General features: G+C 43.4%; 1 protein-coding gene across 1 annotated transcript in view; it reads left to right on the top strand.

The window, feature by feature from the left end:
• LOC126298453 (organic cation transporter protein) overlaps positions 1-24415 on the top strand; it is a 685520-nt gene that overhangs the window by 132151 nt on the left and 528954 nt on the right. The window lies entirely within an intron of this gene.

Below are 24415 nucleotides of genomic sequence, written 5' to 3' on the forward strand. Positions count from 1 at the left end.
TGTTTTACAAAATGTTAAAATACTTTAGTAAATAGAGGCCGAATAACAAATGTTTCCTGAAGTATTCTGTATTCAGTGTAATAATGACCAGTCATTCTACATCTACATCTACATCCATACTCCGCAAGCCATCTGACGGTGTGTGGCGGAGGGTACCCTGAGTACCTCTATCGGTTCTCCCTTCTATTCCAGTCTCGTATTGTTCGTGGAAAGAAGGATTGTCGGTATGCTTCTGTGTGGGCTCTAATCTCTCTGATTTTATCCTCATGGTCTCTTCGCGAGGTATACACGTAGGAGGGAGCAATATACCGCTTGACTCTTCGGTGAAGGTATGTTCTCGAAACTTTAACAAAAGCCTGTACCGAGCTACTGAGCGTCTCTCCTGCAAAGTCTCCCACTGGAGTTTATCTATCTTCTCCGTAACGCTTTCGCGATTACTAAACGATCCTGTAACGAAGCGCGCTGCTCTCCGTTGGATCTTCTCTATCTCTTCTATCAACACTATCTGGTACGGATCCCACACTGCTGAGCAGTATTCAAGCAGTGGGCGAACAAGCGTACTGTAACCTACTTCCTTTGTTTTCGGATTGCATTTCCTTAGGATTCTTGCAATGAATCTCAGTCTGGCATCTGCTTTACCGACGATCAACTTCATATGAGCATTCCATTTTAAATCACTCCTAATGCGTACTCCCAGATAATTTATGGAATTAACTGCTTCCAGTTGCTGACCTGCTATTTTGTAGCTAAATGATAAGGGATCTATCTTTCTATGTATTCGCACCACATTACACTTGTCTACATTCAGATTCAATTGCCATTCGCTGCAGATCCTCCTGCGTCTCAGTACAATTTTCCATTGTTACAACCTCTCGATACACCACAGCATCATCTGCAAAAATCCCCAGTGAACTTTCGATGTCATCCACAAGGTCATTTATGTATACTGTGAATAGCGCACGGTCCTACGACACTCCCCTGCGGTACACCTGAAATCACTCTTACTTCGGAAGACTTCTCTCCATTGAGAATAACATGCTACGTTCTGTTATGTAAGAACTCTTCAATCCAATCACACAATTGGTCTGATAGTCCATACGCTCTTACTTTGTTCATTAAACGACTGTGGGGAACTGTATCGAACGCCTTGCGGAAGTCAAGAAACACGGCATCTACCTGTGAACCCGTGTCTATGGCCCTCTGAGTCTCGTGGACGAATAGCGCGAGCTCGGTTTCACACGACCGTCTTTTTCGAAACCCATGCTGATTCCTTCAGAGTAGATTTCTAGTCTCCAGAAAAGTCATTATATTCGAACATAATACGTGTTCCAAAATTCTACAACTGATCGACGTTAGAGATATAGGTCTATAAGTCTGCACATCTGTTAAAGGTAACATATTCGGAAGAAGTGGGCTCCAAATCTCTGTCACGCCATCCAAATTTTGATTTTATTTACTACCCTTAAATAGCTTAGGGCAAATGCTGGACTGATTCATATGAAATAGCGACGATCTATTTCCTTCTCCATTTTTGTTCAGTCCGAGTATGTGCTCCCTAATTACCTCGTCACCAACGAGATGCTATATCCTAATCTTTCTTCCTTCCTTCTTTTCATAAGTTTAAATGCCCCGCCCGCCTCACTCATTACAGACGGGAGAAGTGTCTGATACCACAGCTTTTAATATTTCACAAACTTATCAAGGTATAAAAACAAGTTAAAATAATGCCAATGTGTCAGCATAAATAACAGTCTACACGACTGTGCAGTACATAAATTGTAATAGCCTCAATGCAGTATCTGTGTAGACATTTGCTTCCAGTCGGACCTATCGCTATTCCATATCGGGGATATTTGACATTTTGCTACAATTTGCGCAAATTTATTTGTGTCAGTTACATTATAATGAATGGAAATGACTTTTCGTGGGATTATGCTGTTGTTCGCAAGAGCTCATATTCATTTCCCATGTACAAGCGGTACTTTAATGGAAACAGTTGCATCATAATGAATGAAAAGTACGATTTGTGGGACTATACTGTTATTCGCAAGTGTTTATATTCATTTCACACGTACATTTCATTTTACGGGCATTTTATATCCTACACATCTTTATGAAGAGTGTACAAGAACAGAACCTAGTTTTTATGTAGCTGTATACCTAAGACACTAAACAATATTCAGCCTGTAATTAATTTCCGCTGAATCACTTGTTTCCGAACTAGATAAAACGACCAGAATGCAATTGAGTATATACCCTGCACAGTTCTTCATTTAACGAAGCACTTGTCACGATAACACCGTTACGCAGCAGGCCTGTTGCATGTGCCATTAATGCCACACGATAACATAAAAGCATATTTTTACTTGTTGCCCTCGGCTTTTATGGGACAACTGATGCGGTCGAAAATGTTTTAGTGCACCCGCAGTTGCGACATAAGTTGCGAGTTGCGAAATGCTAGGTAGTCCCCAAACTGGAATTTAAACTGCCAGGACAGGATACTACATGGTTGGCAACGTATGACCGACTTTCGGAACTGATAATTGATATACACTCCTGGAAATTGAAATAAGAAAACAGTGAATTCATTGTCCCAGGAAGGGGAAACTTTATTGACACATTCCTGGGGTCAGATACATCACATGATCACACTGACAGAACCACAGGCACATAGACACAGGCAACAGAGCATGCACAATGTCGGCACTAGTACAGTGTATATCCACCTTTCGCAGCAATGCAGGCTGCTATTCTCCCATGGAGACGATCGCAGAGATGCTGGATGTAGTCCTGTGGAACGGCTTGCCATACCATTTCCACCTGGCGCCTCAGTTGGACCAGCGTTCGTGCTGGACGTGCACACCGCGTGAGACGACGCTTCATCCAGTCCCAAACATGCTCAATGGGGGACAGATCCGGAGATCTTGCTGGCCAGGGTAGTTGACTTACACCTTCTAGAGCACGTCGGGTGGCACAGGATACATGCGGACGTGCATTGTCCTGTTGGAACAGCAAGTTCCCTTGCCGGTCTAGGAATGGTAGAACGATGGGTTCGATGACGGTTTGGATGTACCGTGCACTATTCAGTGTCCCCTCGACGATCACCAGAGGTGTACGGCCAGTGTAGGAGATCGCTCCCCACACCATGATGCTGGGTGTTGGCCCTGTGTGCCTCGGTCGTATGCAGTCCTGATTGTGGCGCTCACCTGTACGGCGCCAAACACGCATACGACCATCATTGGCACCAAGGCAGAAGCGACTCTCATCGCTGAAGACGACACGTCTCCATTCGTCCCTCCATTCACGCCTGTCGCGACACCACTGGAGGCGGGCTGCACGATGTTGGGGCGTGAGCGGAAGACGGCCTAACGGTGTGCGGGACCGTAGCCCAGCTTCATGGAGACGGTTGCGAATGGTCCTCGCCGATACCCCAGGAGCAACAGTGTCCCTAATTTGTTGGGAAGTGGCGGTGCGGTCCCCTACGGCACTGCGTAGGATCCTACGGTCTTGGCGTGCATCCGTGCGTCGCTGCGGTCCGGTCCCAGGTCGACGGGCACGTGCACCTTCCGCCGACCACTGGCGACAACATCGATGTACTGTGGAGACCTCACGCCCCACGTGTTGAGCAATTCGGCGGTAGGTCCACCCGTTCTCCCGCATGCCCACTATACGCCCTCGCTCAAAGTCCGTCAACTGCACATACGGTTCACGTCCACGCTGTCGCGGCATGCTACCAGTGTTAAAGACTACGATGGAGCTCCGTATGCCACGGCAAACTGGCTGACACTGACGGCGGCGGTGCACAAATGCTGCGCAGCTAGCTAGCGCCATTCGACGGCCAACACCGCGGTTCCTGGTGTGTCCGCTGTGCCGTGCGTGTGATCATTGCTTGTACAGCCCTCTCGCAATGTCCGGAGCAAGTATGGTGGCTCTGAAACACCGGTGTCAATGTGTTCTTTTTTCCATTTCCAGGAGTGTACGTTCATCTTTGGAGAATTTGCAGTGGACTGTTCAATAGTCACATCTCGCTTAAGCCGGAACCGTATTGCAGCCAATTGACGATTGGGCACTACTAACATGTCATGTCGGTAAACAAAAGCACATTCTGCCTTCTCTTACATGAACTGGGTCCATTGAACCATTACAATAGTGATTTTTCCAGCACACTTTTCTTATTGGGACGATATGAGCGAAGCACTTGAACAACACGTAGCCTAGTTCTGGCGTCCGGTGGGTCGTGCAATCATTGGACCCGTCGTCTCAGTCGCTTGGAGCGATCTACGTATTATGGATTCGGTACATCGTCTTTTCGAATGTCGATCCAGCGTAAACCTGCTCAGCTTCCCATGCTCCGATCTCTCTTCCACAATTTTGTAGATTGGCTTCGTTCAATAGAGTGTTGCATATTGGTGGTATTGCTTCAAATATTAAGATCAAGTCACCATGTAATCGGGGATAATTGGGTAGGGGGCAGTGTTCTCTCTGTGTTAGGAGAGCCACATTTTAAGTTTTATAATGGATCGGTCCAACCGGTTTGGTCACAAGCCCAGGAGACGCGCTGAAGGCGATGTCGTACTGTTGGCAAAGGGATTCGCTTCGATAATCTGCTGCCATTGCCCATTAACGCTAAATTTCGTGGCAATGTCCTAACGGATACGTTCGTCGTACGACACACGTTGATTCCTGCGCTCATTTCACACAGAGTTGCTTGTCTGTTAATAATGACAACACTACGCAAACGACGCTACACTCGGTCGTTAAGTGAAGGCCGTCGGCCAATGTGTAGTCCATGGTGAGAGGTAGTGGCAGAAATTCGCTAATATCGGCACACTTTTGACACTGTGGATCTCAGAATATTGAATTCCTTAACAATTTCCGAAATGGAATGTCTCATGCGTCTAGGTTCAACTGCCATTCCTCGTTCAAAATCTGTTATTTCCCGTCGTGCGGTCATAATCACGTCGGGTACCTTTCCACGTGAATCACCTGAGTACAAATGACGGCACCGCTGATTCACTGCCCTTTTGTAGCTCGTGTACACGATACTACCGCCATTCGTATATGAGCATACCGCTAGGCCATGACTTTTGTCACCCCTGTGTAATACTGTGGACGATTAATACATCAAACCACCTCAACAACAACAACAACAATAACAACAACAGTCAGGTTCTAGCCAGTGTGCTCCTCTAGGAACCAAATTTTTAAGTACCAGTATTTAGATTAAAAATTTGTTGCTTCACTAAATGTTTCCACTCGTTTTCAGAAAACGTATGTTTACATATACTTATGTATACCCTTTCCTTTTACAGGTAAGCAGTGCAGCAAGAAATATAAGACCTCTATCCCCGAAAAGAGGATTAACTGATCTTATCATGAGGAGCCTCCAAGAAACTGGTCTGGTGAGCCTGTATCTGTTACAATATCACTCAGTTTTGCATAGCGTAGTCACCCTTGTCCTCGCTGACGACTAGCAACTAATCATCTCGTAGTGGCATCGAATATATGATTGTTATTTTTTCAAACTTATAAAAACTGTAATCGAACTAAGAACTACATTGAAATAATTGACTTCTTGTTATTATAAAGCGCACCACGGACGGTGTACCGTAATTTTTTAAGCTGAAGATGTTAATGAATTGGAGGTAGAAGAAAGTCTAGAACGAACTGTAAGACAGTAGTGGTAATCATCGCTGAGTACATGTAATGTAAATTCTAACCTTCTCTTTCACATCTGTTGTCCATCTTCAACACCGAGAAATAATGTCTCAGAATGTTGCCTCAGGTAGTCTTCTGAGTACCACATTAATTTAGAGAATCCCATTTTGGAAACATCCCCTAGGCTGTGGCTAAGCCATGTCTCCCCAATATCCTTTCTTTCAGGAGTGCTAGTTCTGCAGGGTTCGCAAGAGAGCTTTTGTAAAGTTTGGAAGGTAGGAGACGAGGTACTGGCAGAAGTGAAGCTGTGAGGACGGGGCGTGAGTTGTGCTTGGGTAGCTCAGTTGGCGGCAGTCTCCAGAGAATGCCGACGTGAAATACTTAGTTCTTGTATCCGGCACGGTAGCTCAGCGTGTTCGGTCAGATGGCTGCTCTCTGTTATAAAAAAACTGCGTGAAACGATCAACAACGAGCTTCAACGCATGTCATGCGACGTCCGCTACGACGAAATACAACGAACCATAACGAACCAAAAAAAAAAAAAAATAGTTGGTAGAGCACTTGCCCGCGAAAGGCAAAGGTCCCGAGTTCGAGTCTCGGTCCGACACACAGTTTTAATCTGCCAGGAAGCTTCACATTAATTTAGTTTTTACTAACAGAATTGATTCGCTATTTACTTCAACGCTTTTTGTCAATGTCTAACAGTTTGAGTACGTAAAATAAAGTTAGCTGAAGTAGGCAGACAAATATACTTTTTCCCCATTCAGTAAAGAGCTATGAGGTGACCATTCGTGAATTGTAATGTACTTCCAGCAGCAGCTTCATGGGACATTATTTACACGGATAGTTCAGTGCAAAAGAATAATCAGTACCGCCAACAGGCGGGATATTTGAGTTATCTAGTTTTTTTTTCTGCAGCTGTGGACCAGATTCTAAGACAAAGGAAACATTTTGTGCACTTTTGTTGCCAGAACTAAGTTTAAAATTAATTACTCGCTTCATATAGATGAAAAGTGCACGGTTAGAACAATATAATCGCTCCGTAAGCAGTCACTAAAATTTACACTCATGTTCAGAAAAAACAGAACACCTTGAATGGCTAGAGGTAGGACTTTCGTATTCACAGAACGTGTACATTGGTATGTTGTGAAGAAATGATTAGCATTTGAACCATGTCGGATAGCGGGTTCAAGGTTAACATCGACATCACGGCGCAAAAACACCTACCGGTAAAATGTGAATGCGGCTCTTGTCACTACAAACCTGAGGTAATGCATCAGTGCAACGTGCAGGATGCCTCGCAGACGTATGTGCGAACAGTATCGTGAAATCAGTGAGTTTAAAAAAGCGCACGTTATTAGTGTGAGAGAATATAATGCATTAATCTGGGAAACTGATGATGATGATGTTTGGTTTGTGGGGCACTGAACTGCGTGGTCATCAGCACCCGTACAAAGTCTCAATTTTTACACAGTACAATTTTGCTACTGGCACGAATGATGATGATGAAGTGAGGAGGACAACACAAACATCTAGTCCCCGGGCAAAGAAAAATCCCCAACCCGGCCGGGAATCGAACCCGGGACCCCTTGATCCAGATGCAGCAACGCTAGCCACTAGACCATGAGCTGCAGACGTCTGGGAAACTGCTGCTTGTATGGGACGAAGTGTCTCGCAGTGCAACGGGTGTGTGCACAATGCCGTAGAATAGGACGAGATGTGTCTGGCCACAACACCCATATAACATCAAGACCTCTTCCGAATGGCATTTCAGGGCAGATCTGCGTCCTCCTCAGCTCTAGCGGAACAGTGTAATTAATACATCGTGCGCTATCAGTGGTCACAATCTGTCGCCGTTTATTACGGCATAGGTTACGTGCGGGTCGTCCACTTCTCCGCATACCTTCGACGACTGTACAGAAACATGCTAGACGGCAATGGTGTACGGAACGAAGTCCCTGTGGACAAGAATGGCATCATATAGTGTATTTGGACGAATTCAGGCTCTGTTTACTTGAAAATGATGGCTGCATTTTGGTTCGCGGCAGACAGGGGGAGCGGCATCACAGTGACAGCATTAGCACAAGACATACAGCGCCAACTCAAGGGCTTATGGTATGGGGTGCTATTCGGTACCAACACAAATCACTGTTGGTGCGTGTCTAGGGCACTGTGACCAGAGTGACGTACATGAATGACATCCTGCGACGTGTAGCGATGCCCATTCTGCACAACACCTCAAACGTCATTTTTAAGAAAGACAATACATGACCACATGTTGCTGCACGAACATATGCCTCCTTGGTGTCAGAGGATGTCAATATTTTGGCCTGGCCCGCCAGATAACCAGACTTATCACCAATCGAAAATGTGTGGAATATGGTGAAACGACGGGTGCTGCGCTGTGACACAATGCCAACGACCACAGATGAACTATGGAACCAGGTGAACGCATTATGGATGGCTATACGACAGGACGTCATTCGCGCCTTTTACGCGCCGATGCCATCATGCATGGAGCAAGTTATCAGAGTACATGGTGGACCCGGTGCCTACTAGGCAACAGGACACATGTTGAACTGGGGTGACTGAAATGCTAATCATTTCTGCAGAACATACTAATGTACATGGCCTGAGAATATGAACGTCCTATCTCTAGACGTTCAAGACGTTTTTTTCACAGATCCACATTAAGATAAAAATTTCGGATTTGAGATCCTCAGCATATCTCCCACGAAAGCAGCCCGTCATATAACATAAAGTACCGTTGATGTGGAGATTGGTAGGGACGTAGCACATCAGACTGGACAAGGATAGAGAGGGGAACTGAATGTGTCATTTCCAAACAAACTTCCCCTCATTCGTGTTAAGTTCGTTGTGGATACCACGAAAAAGCTAAATCTGAATTTCCCGGCAAGGATTTAAACCTAGATCCTCCTCCCCCCCCCCCCCCCTCATCCCTACTCCCTACAAACACACGAATGTGAGTCGAATGTCACCCCCGTCGCTCGGTGCTTCGCAGTATGTGTTAAGTGTAATCGTTTCGTGTAGGTGACTGCGATGGGCGCTTGTACAGTCTTCACCAAGTGCAGGGCGTGCCTTGCGATACAGCCCCGTGTTGTACATTCGGTACATGAGAGAGGGAGCTATTTGTATATCCACCACAAAAGGAAAAATGAGCAACCTGTTTTTTTTTTTCTTTTCGCATAGGAGGAATTCTTACTTATACTGGCCACACAAATCGCGGCCAGTCCTTAGCCTCACACAGTCCAGCCTTGCTCACCTTCCTGTCTCCCGCACCTTCATCTCCCACGCCCAGTATCTGCATGTCTCCCATGGTAGTATCCTCCATCTCGCTCTAGTCTTATCGTTCCTTCGGCTTCTCCATGCATCACTGCCTTTATTACCGTGTTCTACCCTCTCTTCCTCACACGTCCGTAGAACCTGAGTCATTTAGTTTTCACACACGCTACAATGTCAGGCACTTTATACAATTGTTTGAGTTCTCTGTTTTTCCATATTCTCCATGGGTTATTTTCTTTCACCGTTCCACATATTCTTCTCAGTACTTTATTTTCATAAGTAATGAGTTTTTCATCTTTTTTGTCAGGGTTGTATGTCTTGCTTGTGTAGCACAGTATTGGTTTGATGATGGTCCGATAAACACACCTGGAAATGGAAAAAAGAACACATTGACACCGGTGTGTCAGACCCACCATACTTGCTCCGGACACTGCGAGAGGGCTGTACAAGCAATGATCACACGCACGGCACAGCGGACACACCAGGAACCGCGGTGTTGGCCGTCGAATGGCGCTAGCTAGCTGGGCAGCATTTGTGCACCGCCGCCGTCAGTGTCAGCCAGTTTGCCGTGGCATACAGAGCTCCATCGCAGTCTTTAACACTGGTAGCATGCCGCGACAGCGTGGACGTGAACCGTATGTGCAGTTGACGGACTTTTGAGCGAGGGCGTATAGTGGGCATGCGGGAGGCCGGGTGGACGTACCACCGAATTGCTCAAAACGTGGGGCGTGTGGTCTTCACAGTACATCGATGTTGTCGCCAGTGGTCGGCGGAAGGTGCACGTGCCCGTCGACTTGGGACCGGACCGCAGCGACGCACGGATGCACGCCAAGACCGTAGGATCCTACGCAGTGCCGTAGGGGACCGCACCGCCACTTCCCAGCAAATTAGGGACACTGTTGCTCCTGGGGTATCGGCGAGGACCATTCGCAACCGTCTCCATGAAGCTGGGCTACGGTCCCGCACACCGTTAGGCCGTCTTCCGCTCACGCCCCAACATCGTGCAGCCCGCCTCCAGTGGTGTCGCGACGGGCGTGAATGGAGGGACGAATGGAGACGTGTCGTCTTCAGCGATGAGAATCGCTTCTGCCTTGGTGCCAATGATGGTCGTATGCGTGTTTGGCGCCGTGCAGGTGAGCGCCACAATCAGGACTGCATACGACCGGGGCACACAGGCAAACACCCTGCATCACGGTGTGGGGAGCGATCTCCTACACTGGCCGTACATCTCTGGTGATCGTCGAGGGGACACTGAATAGTGCACGGTACATCCAAACCGTCATCGAACCCATCGTTGTCCTACCATTCCTAGACCGGCAAGGGAACTTGCTGTTCCAACAGGACAATGCACGTCCGCATGTATCCCGTGCCACCCAATGTGCTCTAGAAGGTGTAAGTCAACTACCCTGGCCAGCAAGATCTCCGGATCTGTCCCCCATTGAGCATGTTTGGGACTGGATGAAGCGTCGTCTCACGCGGTCTGCACGTCGAGCACGAACGCTGGTCCAACTGAGGCGCCAAGTGGAAATGGCATGGCAAGCCGTTCCACAGGACTACATCCAGCATCTCTACGATCGTCTCCATGGGAGAATAGCAGCCTGCATTGCTGCGAAAGGTGGATATACACTGTACTAGTGCCGACATTGTGCATGCTCTGTTGCCTGTGTCTATGTGCCTGTGGTTCTGTCAGTGTGATCATGTGATGTATCTGACCCCAGGAATGTGTCAATAAAGCTTCTCCTTCCTGGGACAATGAATTCACGGTGTTCTTATTTCAATTTCCAGGAGTGTAATCTTATTTTTGCCTGCCTGGACACTAACTTTTTTGTTCTAAGAACTCGTCTTTCAATTATCATGAACTTTCTTCATTTATACTTAAAACTACTTTCTTAGCTTCTCCCATCAGTACAGTTCCCCTTTTCTTCCGGTCTTCCATGCTCTTTCCTATCGCCATAATATCATGCGCGAAATACAGAACATTTATTTTCTTCCCTATGGTGACTTGTGCACATTCTTCTGTTACAATCGTAAAAGGAACGAAGGCGCTTTAGGAATACTGTCGATATTAGTTTACTGATAAAAATCTACCGAACCGTCTTCCTGTAGTTCTTTGGTACCTTCTTTTTTCTAATCATTTGGCATAACTTCCATAGCGGTAACAGTTCCAAAATACGTACACCGTTGTTCCTCTGAGCACACATATTTTTTGACCGAACTATAAACTGTCGTACTGTCGCTGCCCTGTATATGACGATGAGAAAGGCATTAAAGAAGTACCGGTGTACGGCCTAATCCTATCGAATAGCACGAAGGGAGCCGCCGAGCTCAACGTCGGACGGCTGAATCTAATGCTACTTGGGGACAAGTTATTTTTATGATTTTCGTAAAAATTTGGTGTTACGAATGGTTTTCAAGAAGTAAGTCACACAACATTATGGCAGACCAAGTAATTTTTATTGGTGTTACGAAGGGTTTTCAAGAAGTAAGTCACACAACATTATGGCAGACCAAGTAATTTTTATTGACACCTGCACTACACTTCAAAATGACGCAGATACATGACACCATTGTGAACATAGTCACCAAGTATCTGTAAACAACGACTGGAGCGCTCAGATAGTTCAATTCCTCAAAAACAGAAATCCTGTTCTTGTCACGGAGCCCTTCGAGAACTGCTATGTTAACGTCCTCCTCGTCGGAAAATCCCTCGATTATTTGGAAATAGTCGTCTGTGGTCGATGTTGAAGGTTTCCTTCCAGACTAGCATCAACCACGTCTATGTGGCTTTGGGGGCTGGAAGTGACACTGCGTTTGGTCCATATAACCGCCAGAATTTCACGTGAATCTGGGTGCAAATACGCGTTTTGACACACAAGAATCACAATGTCCCGTATACTTCAATTCAGCAGTGCCGTTCCAATTGACGCGTCTTTTCACTCCCACACCGTGAGCCACCTGTTATCGGGGCCTCAGCAGGACTGCGAGTGCAGGAAACCCCAAACATGGACTCTCTTCTGAAAGTGCGATACTCTTGTTGAGCAATGGTCTTAGCGTGGGACGACAAGTGTAACTCAGTTTCTAGAGTTCCTACGTATTTGGTGAATATTGGTATGGTGAGAAAAAAATATGTTGAAATGTGTGTGAAATCTTATGGGACTTAACTGCTAAGGTCATCAGTCCCTAAGCTTACATACTACTTAACCTGAATTATCCTAAGGACAAACACACACACACACACACACACACCCATGCCCGAGGGAGGACTCGAACCTCCGCCAGGACCAGCCGCACAGTCCATGACTGCAACGCCCTAGACAGCTCGGCTAATCCCGTTCGGCGGTATGGTGAGACAATGCCTGTGTGAGAACGTAGGTTAATTTTTATAATAAAGTAAAAACAGAAACCAGCCACTGTAAACAGTGCTATTTGTTAAGAAAGAAGCCGTGCAATGGTGATCCTGTCAGCTCGAAACCGGTAACAGCCATCTTCGTTCTTAGCAGCACTGACAGCGGCTTGTTGCTGTTGCAACCTTCCCGTCTCCTCTACATCTCTCTTTTTATTTGTTTTTTTGTTACTAAACTTTCCCTTCTACAATAACCTATAAAACATTTCCTTGGATTTCTATCTCTTGCTTAATAATAACAAATGAAATCTTCCCTTTGAAATTAATTCTCTTTGTCAATCTTTGCGTACAAATTTAATTACTGCTTATTAAAAGTGATATTCTGATTGTTTCTACGAAACATAGAATGTGTCGTCGTCGTGGCCCTCAGTCGTTACCTGCAATAACCCAAAACCGTTCCTTACCTTTTTTGCTGTTACTGGATCGCCATCTGACTGCTACATAGAACTGCGACATGAATGTACTTACTCCGGTTTACTATACTCTATTAACTGCTGGTGGGTTGTCATAATAAGTGGCTGTATTTATTACCAAAGCTGACGTTATTCTTTAATTAATTTGACGGCAGTTACGTAATTCATAGTTACACTTTTTCTTGACAACAATAAAATTTTTGCAAAGTTTTACGTTGATGGGTTTTGGAATGGATTATAATCAGTAATGCAACATTGATGGCAAAAGCTAATTATTTTCTGAAAACGTTTCTTCAAATATTTACTGCTGGTAATGAAATGATTTTACAAACGTTGAAGTGGGACTTACTTTTTACAACAATCTTACAACTGGCATTGCGCAAACATACCTTCAGTAGTCTTGAGTTTCACAACGAAAACAATTCAATAATATTAGTTCCTCTTATGATAATAGTTAGCTGATGTCTCTGTACATCCGTTTATAATCTCTTGTAAATCATAGCTGGTGGTTGGCAAGCACACTGCTCCTCTCAATCTCTCGCATCAGACCTGCTGCCAACTCGCTTCACATCTCGCTTACTACTGACTTCCTACGACCGCTAAAATACTGTCTCTCCTGCCAACAATGCTTTCTGGTGCAGACAATCCCTGCTACCATTACAAAATGTATCAATGCGCGGTCTTTCCCGCTCTTTTCTTAAAATGTATCAATACGCGGTCTTTCCCGCCCTTTTTAAATTTATGTCAATTTGCGGTCTCTCTTGCCAACAGTACTTTGGTGCAGACATTCCCTGCTACCACAATTATTTCCAACATGACAAAGATTAATTATTCCTACTTAAGCCTATTAATAAAATATAAACATCTTTCATAAATTGTGGGTTGACAATAGACAATAGAAATATACACGTCTTACACTGTTTTTATTTTATTGTAAGAAATCGCCTGCGCTCTCTAACAGTAATACGTGCCCTCTCTCTGTGAGAAACTGTAAACCGAAAAGTTGACTCATAATTCAATGGTCAGGAACATTACGTTACCTCCCCTCCTTGCCTTTTCGACCAAATACCAGTGAAGCAAACAAGTACTGGACAGCTGTTCAAGTCTCTCACCAATATTTTATAAAGTTTTAAGATTCAAATACTTATTTTAATGATTATTTCTGATAATATTTGCTGTAAAAGTAGTATATTAGTGGATTTTCATTCATCTCTGTCTTTCTTGTTGTGTTATTGATTCGAGTGGTGTGTTATTCGTGAGTGTGCTTACGTCGTTCGTCGGAGTCTCAGTACTGTGTTTATATTTCGCGGCGTGGGTGCAGGTGAAGCGGTTTTAAAGCTAAGTATTGACAAAGTTGTTTGTGCACTGTACTCGGTTATTACATTTAGTAGTTTTGGACGGTGAAAGAACGGTTCAATAAAATTTCAGAAACGTTCGCTCACTGTGTTTCATAAAGTTATTTGTGCACTGTAGTCATTTATTAAATTTAGTGCGGTAATTTTCAGCTGGTATTTCTTGTTGTTCCTAAAGAAATATATCATTGAAAACATAAGCTCATTGTGTTTAGTTTCGTTGAGTGTTCCGGTGGACACTTGGATTTTTGTATTTAGACAAGAAATCGTGTGAATTTTCTGTCGTATTGGTATCAGTTGTGGTTTAGTAGCATTAATAGAAGTAGTTGCTTTCTTAGTAGAGAGCAAAATTCGAGATCACTATTGTTAGTTCTTTAATAGTTCTACTGTAGTAATTGAACTTCTGTAACGTGGACGTTTAGTTTTTCAGTACTTATTAACGTTTTACCATAAGTGAGAACTGTGGGCTTTGACGTAGGTTTGTAAATAGTGGGTTACGGTGTGAAATTTCTTCGAAGTATTTTCCTGAGGGGAATACAGTGGGGACGCCAGTGGGCATTCTAGTGAGATCCTTTCCTGGAAATGCATAATTTGTGGCAGAGATAAGTTAATAGAGCGTAATATCTGTACCCTGCAGGTGCATTTGCAAAGCGCAATGGAGGAACTAAGCAGTACGAGGAGGGAGAGGGGGTCTGGGGAATGGGAACTGACAGTTGGTAAGAAGGCTGTTACGAGGAGGAGATATTCAGACAGTTGTACTTTGCGTATCACCAATAGATTTAACCAACTGTCGAAGTAATAGCAAAGGACCCTAAGACAGTTGCAGTTTCAATAGAAAGAAAAAGGTTCTGCTATTAGGTAGTCCACCTGGCAAAGGTGTGGTCCAACAGTTGCAAGAATGTTAAGGAGTGATTGCCAGGTCACCAGTATTGTGAAGCCTAGTGCAGGGTTGGCTCAAGCGACTGTTAACTTAAGGGAGTTAACGTAGGGATTTTACGAAAGAGGATCAGGTAGTGATTGTGGATGGGGCTGGAAATAGTCTTGATAGGGACGAGGAGTCTGATATTGTTTGTGACCTGGAAAAGATAACTACTCAAACTTCGTGCAACTGTTTCAGCGTAATGATCGGCCTCATTTTAATGATGGTACTAGGCATGTTAACATGAGGCTTGTGAAGGCACTGCTGGCGAAGGGCATGGCTCAGATTGCAATGGTGGCAGTTGAGTCTATCAGTAGGTCGGGCTTTACTAGGCATGGCCTGCACCTCTGTAGGTATGGCAAGGGGAGTTTGGCAAAGCTTATAGGGGACAGTGTAATGGGCGGTGATGGGATCACTCATGGGAAAATTCCTGTAGTAGTTGGTGTTAGAACTGCGCCTTTTTTAAAATTGAAGTCAGCTGGTAGGTATCCCTCCATAAAGGAAGTTTCTCTAATAAATGAACCACCTTCGAAGAAGGTCAAGTACTCAAGTAGTGAAAGAATAAGCATATTTCAGCAAAATATAATAGATATTAGAGTTAAAGGTAGTGAACTGTTTATAGATGTTTACTCTGACATTTTGGCATATCACAGTGCCGCTTAAATGATGTGACAGTTCAGAGTCTTGACCAGGATACAGATTAGCTGACTGTTTATCAGCCGCGCGGGATTAGCCGAGCGGTCTAGTGCGCTGCAGTCATGGACTGTGCGGCTGGTCCCGGCGGAGGTTCGAGTCCTCCCTCGGGCATGGGTGTGTGTGTTTCTCCTTAGGATAACTTAGGTTAAGTAGTGTGTAAGCTTAAGGACTGATGACCTTAGCAGTCCCATAAGATTTCACACACATTTGTGGGGGATTGGCGATGTACTTAAAAACAGTATTCGAGTCCATAGATGTATCAAAGGACTGCACTGAACAGATATTTGAATGTTACTCAGGGGCAGTTGAATTTAGTGAGACTAACTCTTCTAGTTGTTATTTATAGTTCCCCTAACTCTGACTTCAGAACATTTCTGCTCAAGCTAGAGAGGATTCTTGGTACACTTTATATGAAGTGCCAAAAATTAGTTTTATATTGTGACTTGAATATTAATTTTGTACGTGATTGTGCAAGAAAAAGGATGTTGGAAGATCTAAATTATATGATTTGATGCAGACTGTGTTTTTTTCAATCAGGGTGCAAGGGAACAGAAGCACAATCATGGACAGTATTTTTGTTCATTCTTCATTACTAGATGGGCATTCTGTTGGTAAAAGGGTGAATGGCCTTACAGACTGATGATCAAATTTTGACACTAAACGGTTTTTGTACTCAAACAAATGTTATATTTACTTGAAAACTATGTAGAAAAGTTAATCCTACGGCAATAGAGAGTTTTTTAAACCTCGTTGAGGAACAAGAGTGACAGGATGTTTACAGTGCTGATAACACAGATGAAAAATATAATATTTTCCTTAACACATGTCTCATGCTCTTTGAAAGTTGCTTTCCATTACAGCATTAGAACATTCTAAACAGGGCTAGCATTAAAAACAGTCTGGGTGGCTCACTAGTAGGATAAGGATATAATGTGGAACAAAGTGGGAATTATATCAAAATGTTAGAAGCAGACATAATGAGACACAGTAGCCCATTACAAACAGTAGTGTAAGGTAGTTAAAAATGTTGTTAGGAAGCCAAATAGAATAGCTAATTCACAGAGTAAAATTAAAGCCATATGGTCAGTCGTGAAGGAAGTGTCTGGTAGTAAAAATGGCTTCTGTTTCTGATAAGTCAGATATCTGTACAGTATTCAACACTCACATTCAGAACATAGCATGCGAATTACATGAAATCTTACTTTCTACTGTGAATCTTGGAAAATGTATCTCCGAGGCTGATATCTGAAATACTCCTACGTGACACTAACAAGAGGGAGATTGAGTCGATAATTAAATCACTGAGGACTAAGAGCTCTCATGGAGATAATGAAGTATGTAACAGAATACTTCAGTACTTTGGTGAACATGTTTGCTCTCTACTTAGCCATATTTTTAATTTTTCCTTTAGGAATGGTCAGTTTCCTGGACGATTAAAGTACTCAGTAGTGAAGCCGCTTTATTAAAAGGAGGAAGGAATAATGTACACAATTTGAGACATATTTCTATGCCATCAGTGTCTGCTAAAGTTATTAAAAAGCTGTGTATGTAAGGATAATTGATCATTTCATTTCACATTGTTTGCTGCCAAATATACAGTATTTTTTTAGAAGTGATTTAACAACTAAAAATGATATATTCTCTTTTCTCTGTTAGGTACTGGATGGATTAAACAAAAGGTTTAGAATCGTTTTTGGTGTAACTACTGCATTTGTTTGTGTTGATCACAAAACATTGCTCCAGAAGTTAGGCCATTGTGGAATACGGGGAGTAGCTCAATTAATTCACCTCTTACTTTGAGAACAGACAGAAAAGGTCATTCTCCACGGTATTATGGCTATGGTGTGGTGTCCGAGTCTGGCATGGTTAAATTGGGGAGGAGGAACCGGTGTACCGCAGGGATCAGCTCTGGGGCCGCTCCTGTTCCTTATTTATATAAATGATATCACTTCTGTTACTACAGATGATTCTAAAATATTTCTATTTGATGATGCCACTAGCTTGGTAGTAAAGGATGTTCTGTACAACGTTGGCACTGTTTGAAACAGTACCGTTCAAGACATCCTCATAACTTGTAAAAATGGACTAACGCTACATCACGGTGAGACTCAATTTTTAAAGTTTATAACGCACAATTCAACAAAACCTGAGGTTTTAATGACTTAGAATGGGCATATGATTAGAGAGATTGACCAGTTCAAATTTCTAGGTGTTCAGATAGATGGTAAACTATGGTGGAAACACCATTTTCACGATCTTCTTCAAAGACTTACTGCTGCCATTTTTACTGTTACAACAGTGTCTGAAGCAAATGATAGATAGTTCGATACGAAAAGTAACTTATTTTGCTTATTTTCATTCGCTTATGACATGTGTTATTATATTTTGGGGTAACACTTTCCATTGTCAAAGGGTATTTTTGGCTCAGAAAAGGGAGTTTCGTATAATAAGTGGTGTAAGTTCACGAACCTCTTGTCAACTACTTTTCATTAGTCTGACCATTCTGACAGTAGACTCTCAATATAGTCTTTAATGTCGTTTGTTGTTAACAAGATCAGCTTATTCCCAAGAATTAGCTGCTTTCACTCAGTTAATGCTAGGCAAAAATCAAATGCTAATTTGGACCGCACTTCCTTCACTCCTGTGCATCCATCATGCTGCCGCAAGAATTGAAAAATCTTAGCAGTAATTCACGCTATTTCAGATCTAAACTGAAGAGTTTCTTCTTTAAGAAATTAAGCTGATTCCTGTGTTATATTGTTTATTGTGTTCACATAAACTTGTGTTTTTAGGATTCATAAACATTTTACTTTATCTGTTATTCTTTTTCTTTCGTAATTTCGTGTACTGTCACATCCCATGATCGTGCAAGTTTGCTCCTCAATTTGATCCTACGGAACTAGACGCGCGAAATAAATGAAAAGTCTTTGAGGCTGCCTCCGGGTCCGAAGCACACTAGTGTGTGCGGGAACGGGTGACTTTTTCAGTCACTCTGATGCGTTCCCCACGTCTGTATCTGTTATGAATGCCGTGTTGCACGTATGGTGCTAGGTCACACCACAGAATTACGACGCTCACCCTGTTACAACACTGTCACATCGCTGTTGTTCGAAACGGGAACACACACTGTCTAAGATAAGCGACCATTTGTAAGTGGTCACTCAAGCGTTATTCATGTGTACTTTGTATATCCGCCCAAAGTGATAATTTAGTAAGTCCTTGGAAGTTTATCGTACGCAGCCCACAACTGTTTGTCGAAATTATCGATAGTATGTGCCCGTAAGCAAGTAATGACCTGGTTATCTCGCCCAGCCAGTGGGCACAGCCAGAAGAACCTGATATATCGAGTTCTGATGACTGGACTTTTACCTTGGCCTGTGGTAAACAGGTTCGGGCAACTGTCTCATTCATTTAAAACGGTGCAACTGAAAGCTATACGTAATGCTGCTTACTGAAAGCGAGTCGCGTGAAATGTTCTTACTGTGTTAGCATAACAAGGGGAGTGCTGTTGTAACGCATCCTCTGAAATTTTTATTAATGAAGCGTTGTAACTTGTACAAAGTCGTTATTCGAATAAAATTCCGTTAGTGGTCGTGCTTGTGGTGATCGTAACTGCCGAAAGTAAAGGATGTAGAGACGAAAGAAACACGAGAAGTATTGCGCTCCGTCGACATCTACAATAGTAGAGACGACATAACAGCTCAGTCGGACAAGGTTAGAGGCAGATGCTACTAGTCGTATTGCTATGAGAACCATCACGTAATTCGCCTGCAAAGAGTTAAGAACAAGCACATAGAGACCTAATCAGGATAAATGGAGTGGGGTTTGAACCATACGCCCCACAAACGGAATCAAATTTGTCAGTCACTCCGCCACATCGCTCAAAATGTTCCACAAGAAGTTCAGCTCTGATCTTAGTCGACAAGTATATCATTCTACATTTAAGCACAGATCATTATGACCATGTCGGATGACCACGAAAATCTGTGTTTCAACTCAAACTTATTCCAAATGATGGCTTCATTCCAGTACGGGGCATGAGCCTGTATACCTTCGCGGCTTTGTTCCACTGGTATTTTTTAATATTCCGTTTATACTTTCACAGACCACTTCACCAGAAAATCGAAAAGTAATACGTCTGAAGAAGAAACATTCACAGCTAAAAATACAGAGGAACAGGGGCTTTCACCAATATACTTGTTTCACTTTTAGTATCATAGAGTGTGTGACGCACAATAATAAATTCTTTTCTTAGTTGTATGACTTCCAATCCTTCAGAAAATTTGTTTCTAAGTTGCTTTACCGTTTCGGCACAAGGTTTTTACAATGTGTACAGTATACAGCGGCGGCCGGTCTGGCCGAGCGGTTCTAGGCGCTTTAGTTTGGAACCGCGCGACCGCTACGGTCGTAGGTTCGAATCCTGCCTCGGGCATGGATGTGTGTGATGTCCTTAGGTTAGTTAGGTTTAAGTAGTTCTAAGTTCTAGGGGACTGATGACCTCAGATGTTAAGTCCCATAGTGCCCAGAGCCGTTTCAACCAGTATACAGCGCGCTGTCCGTAAATGGCAAGAAACTTCAGATTCTGATGGCCGAAATTCAATCAGCTACAGTGATGGAATGAGAGGAGTACATCATATGTCCTAAACTGATGAATAAAGTAATCCACAGTGCACACTAACACATTAATACCACAAAATGATCATTATTTAATTAGTGTAAATTTTATTGTATTGGTATAGTTACGTGACGGTGAGGTTTGCACTTCGAGATAGGTCCCAATAATAAAAATTTAAACAGAATACCAACAAATACTCATTCGTTATTACTGTAAAACTCATTTATTGAAAGGCTTTTTAATTTAGTAAACATTCTAATTCATTTCGCCCAATAAATTACGCAGTTCACGGGCATAAACATACTGAATTTATCCTTCCCAGTGACATAACTGAAGAACTTTTTTTCCGACGGGGAAGCTCTTTGGTCGCGGCTCAAAGTGACATGTCCACGTTCCGTTCTCTGTTACATTCTGGACAAGAAATTACCACCATCGGATTCCTAATGTGTAAGCAGATATGAACAGACGACAATGTTATTATTGTTTATGGTCATCTATTACGGTGAGATAGAACACTTTGGCTCAAAGCTTGCGATGCAGAAACTAATAGCTAATTGTGTTGAGCATATGGATAGGGATGGCAAATTCAACGTTTAGCATATCTGATCTCATCGGCCTCTTGCCTTATGTGTATGTGCCAGACTATTAGATAATGATTTCAATACTTTCACAAATTTTGCGGTGTTTTTTTCCATAACCAGTGTCCAACGTCAGCTTGAAACTCGTAATCGTTTAGCAACATTTTCAGTTTCTCGAATTCACTACTATGTTTTCAACAACAGTTTTCATGTTACTTTTCCGACTCTCACAAAATCCTATGCATTCTACACTGCCTCTTTAAAATCAGTCCGCGTTATATTGCATACAATTTCGATGAAAAACTAACATTGTTTGGATACTGACATTAATGACGAACAACATTTTCAACTCCATGATGAATTAATATGATTTTTTGCACCTGGTCACACAAAAATTGAGAGTTACCCAGACCGTTTGTTGATAACTCACTAAAAGTACAAACGATTACGCTGCCCATAGTAGGAGTTCGAAAACGTTACTTTACGTTAGTAGTCGTTGACTAGCTCGAATACTAGTTGCTGATAAGGTCCATCCTGTGAACTTGTGCCCAATGATTATAGAATCAATGACATTCGATAATTTTTGCGATGATGTCCTAATCTTGTCATTGAGATTTTCTGACATCCTTTTTGTGATGGCATTAATGTGTTACTGGCCTACATGTTACAAAGTATCACTACCGAACTGTTCGATTGTCTTTCCTTTCGTCCTGATACATATCGTACACTAAAACTACTATGTGAGCTACTTACACATAATTTGAATTCGGTCATACGTTCCCTAGCGCCTGCGCTGTCTCCTGATACTTGCACATCTCGTAACAATAATTGTATCGCGTATATTAAGTTATATGGTGTTGGGGCGCTCTAAGACGATTTATAATTACAAACTCATTACTGTATCATCATTTTAGAGAAGATGAGCATGCCTATCGTACTTCTGGAGTGAGAATGTCAATGAAATGTCACAGCGACAGTCAGATACGTGAGTGCAGAGGAGCGGAGGAGAAGATGTCAGCATTCACTCAGTCTTAACCACACAGCTTTTGACGTGTGGTCTTATAAGCTCAACGAACAAAGGATGTATTACTGAGCCCTTTGAAAAGAACAAACTGGTCGCACTGGATTTTGTAGAATTAGTGCCACGCGCCACCACTGTCAAATCGGATACGACGCAGAGCGATAGACTCCAGCTGTCGTTCCCAGGACTACACTGTGAACGAGTGTCTACAAGAAATATTGCACCATACGCACTGGTGAAACACGGTGTAACAACAGCGGACGTGAAAAGATCGTGACGGAAGAGAGCGGAGGCAAGTGTCACGCATTGAAAATGACAGTCGGTTTCAAACCAGGCGAAATTGGTGTTGTCAGCGAAAGCACGTACAACCCAACCGGTTTGCGGGTGACCATTGCGAAGGGAACTTCATGCAATGGTCTTTTAGAGCCAAGTACCTGGGAAAAGAACATTGGCTAGAGAGCCACTTGTAATTACACGTCTTCAGTCAGTCAAACAACATAGAAACTGGACAGTAGGTGAGTGTGGGCTTGTATTGTGGTCCAACGAGTCACGACTTTACTTTTCTAACGATGTAAGTGGACCGACAGCAAACGAAGTATTTAACCCACAGTTCGTAGATGTAGAGTGAGGCAACAGATAGGACACCTCCTAATATCGTGTCGGACCTCCTTTCTCTCGGCGTAGTGCAGAAACTCGACGTGGCATAGACTCAGGAAGTCGTTGGAAGCCCTTGCAAAAATATTGAGCCATGCCGTCTCTTTATCCGTCATTAATTGCGAAAGTCTTGCCGGTGCAGTATTTTGTGCCGGAACTGTCCTCTCCATTATGTCCCATTAATGTTCGATGGGCTTAACGTCGCGTGACGCTAGGGGCCAAATCATGTGCTCGAATTGTCCACAATGTTCTTCAAACTAAACGCCACCAATTGTGCCCCGGTGATATGACACGTTGCCATCCACAAAAATTCCATGGTTCTTTGCTGCAAATGGTCTCGAAGTAGCTGAACGTAAACATTTCCAGTCAGTGATCGGTTCAGTTGGACCTAGGGGACCCAGTCTGTTCCATGTAAACACAGTCTATACCATTATGTAGCCACCTGAGCCACACTCTAACATCAGCTCTTAACTCGTCCGACCAGGTCACGATTTTCCTGTCGTCTACGGTCCAACCGATATGATCACGAGCCCAAGACATGTGCTGCAGGCAATGTCGTGGTGTTACCAAAGGCATTCCAGTCGATCGGCTACCACCATAGCCAATTAACTCCAAATTTCGCCGCACTGCCCTAAAGGATACGCCCGTCGTATGTCCTTCGTTGATTTTTGTGGTTATTTCACCCAGTGTTGCTTGTCTGTTAGCACTGACGAATCTACGCAAATTCAGTTGCTGTCGGTCGTTAAGTGAATGGCATCGTCCACTGCGTTGTCCGTGGTGAGAGGTAATGCCTGAAATTTGGTGTTCTCGGTACGCTCTTGATTCAGAAGATTTCAGAATATTGAATCCTTTAACGATTTCAGATTTGTAATGTCCTATGCGTCTACCTCCAATTACCATTCCGCGTTCAAAACCAGTTAATTCCCGTCGTGGGGCCCTAATCACGTCGGAAACCTTTTCACATGGGTCACGTGAGTACAGATGACAGCTCCGCCAACTCACTGCCCTTTTATATCATGGGCGCGCGATACTATCGCAGTCTGTATATGTGCGCGTCGCTATCCCAAGATTTTTATGACCTCAGTGTTGTTCAGGTGCTTCTGTGGCGCTTCTTGTAGCATAACGTAAGCCCACTCATTCAGATAGTCGTGAATATGAAACTCAATGTTTATTTCAACATTTTCGGCGAGCTGGTGTTGTCGTTTCTTCTACATCTTCGTGATGAATGCTGAGGACAATCCCGTCTTCCAAGACGACCCCACCCTTGTCCACGGGGCTGCACGTCTATATTCTCGGTTTGCAAAATACTCGAGCACTCTATCGCACCTTGACTGACCTGCTGAATCGCCAGATTCTTGTCTCTCAGAAAATGCCTGGTATTACTTTGAACACAGGGTTTAATGTAGTGACCAACATCACCACAATTTGTTAGCTCTGTGGGATCTAATTGGCTACGGATGGCTTCAGCTGGATATGGTGCACCTGAAGAAACTTTTAGACGATCTTCTTCGCCAAAGTGTCCTTTGTCAAGACTTCAGGCGATGTTAGAATATGTCTGCTGAGAATCACTAACTTTTTGTCCAGTGCGCTTTTTTTTGTGCTACCTTTAGAACCGTGTGTATCTGTTTCAGACACACCTACTTCGAATAAGGAGGCATTTAAATACAGATTGTACAGGTGAGTGCGTCAATGTATTCATTCTTCCGTTTGATTTAAACAATTCTTGTGACCTCGAACGAAAAACGCACGTACTACAACTGTACACAACATTATCCTCCAGAAAAGTGGTAGCTGTACATATGG

Source organism: Schistocerca gregaria, chromosome X (assembly GCF_023897955.1).
Source record: "Schistocerca gregaria isolate iqSchGreg1 chromosome X, iqSchGreg1.2, whole genome shotgun sequence".
Classification (NCBI taxonomy): domain Eukaryota; kingdom Metazoa; phylum Arthropoda; class Insecta; order Orthoptera; family Acrididae; genus Schistocerca; species Schistocerca gregaria.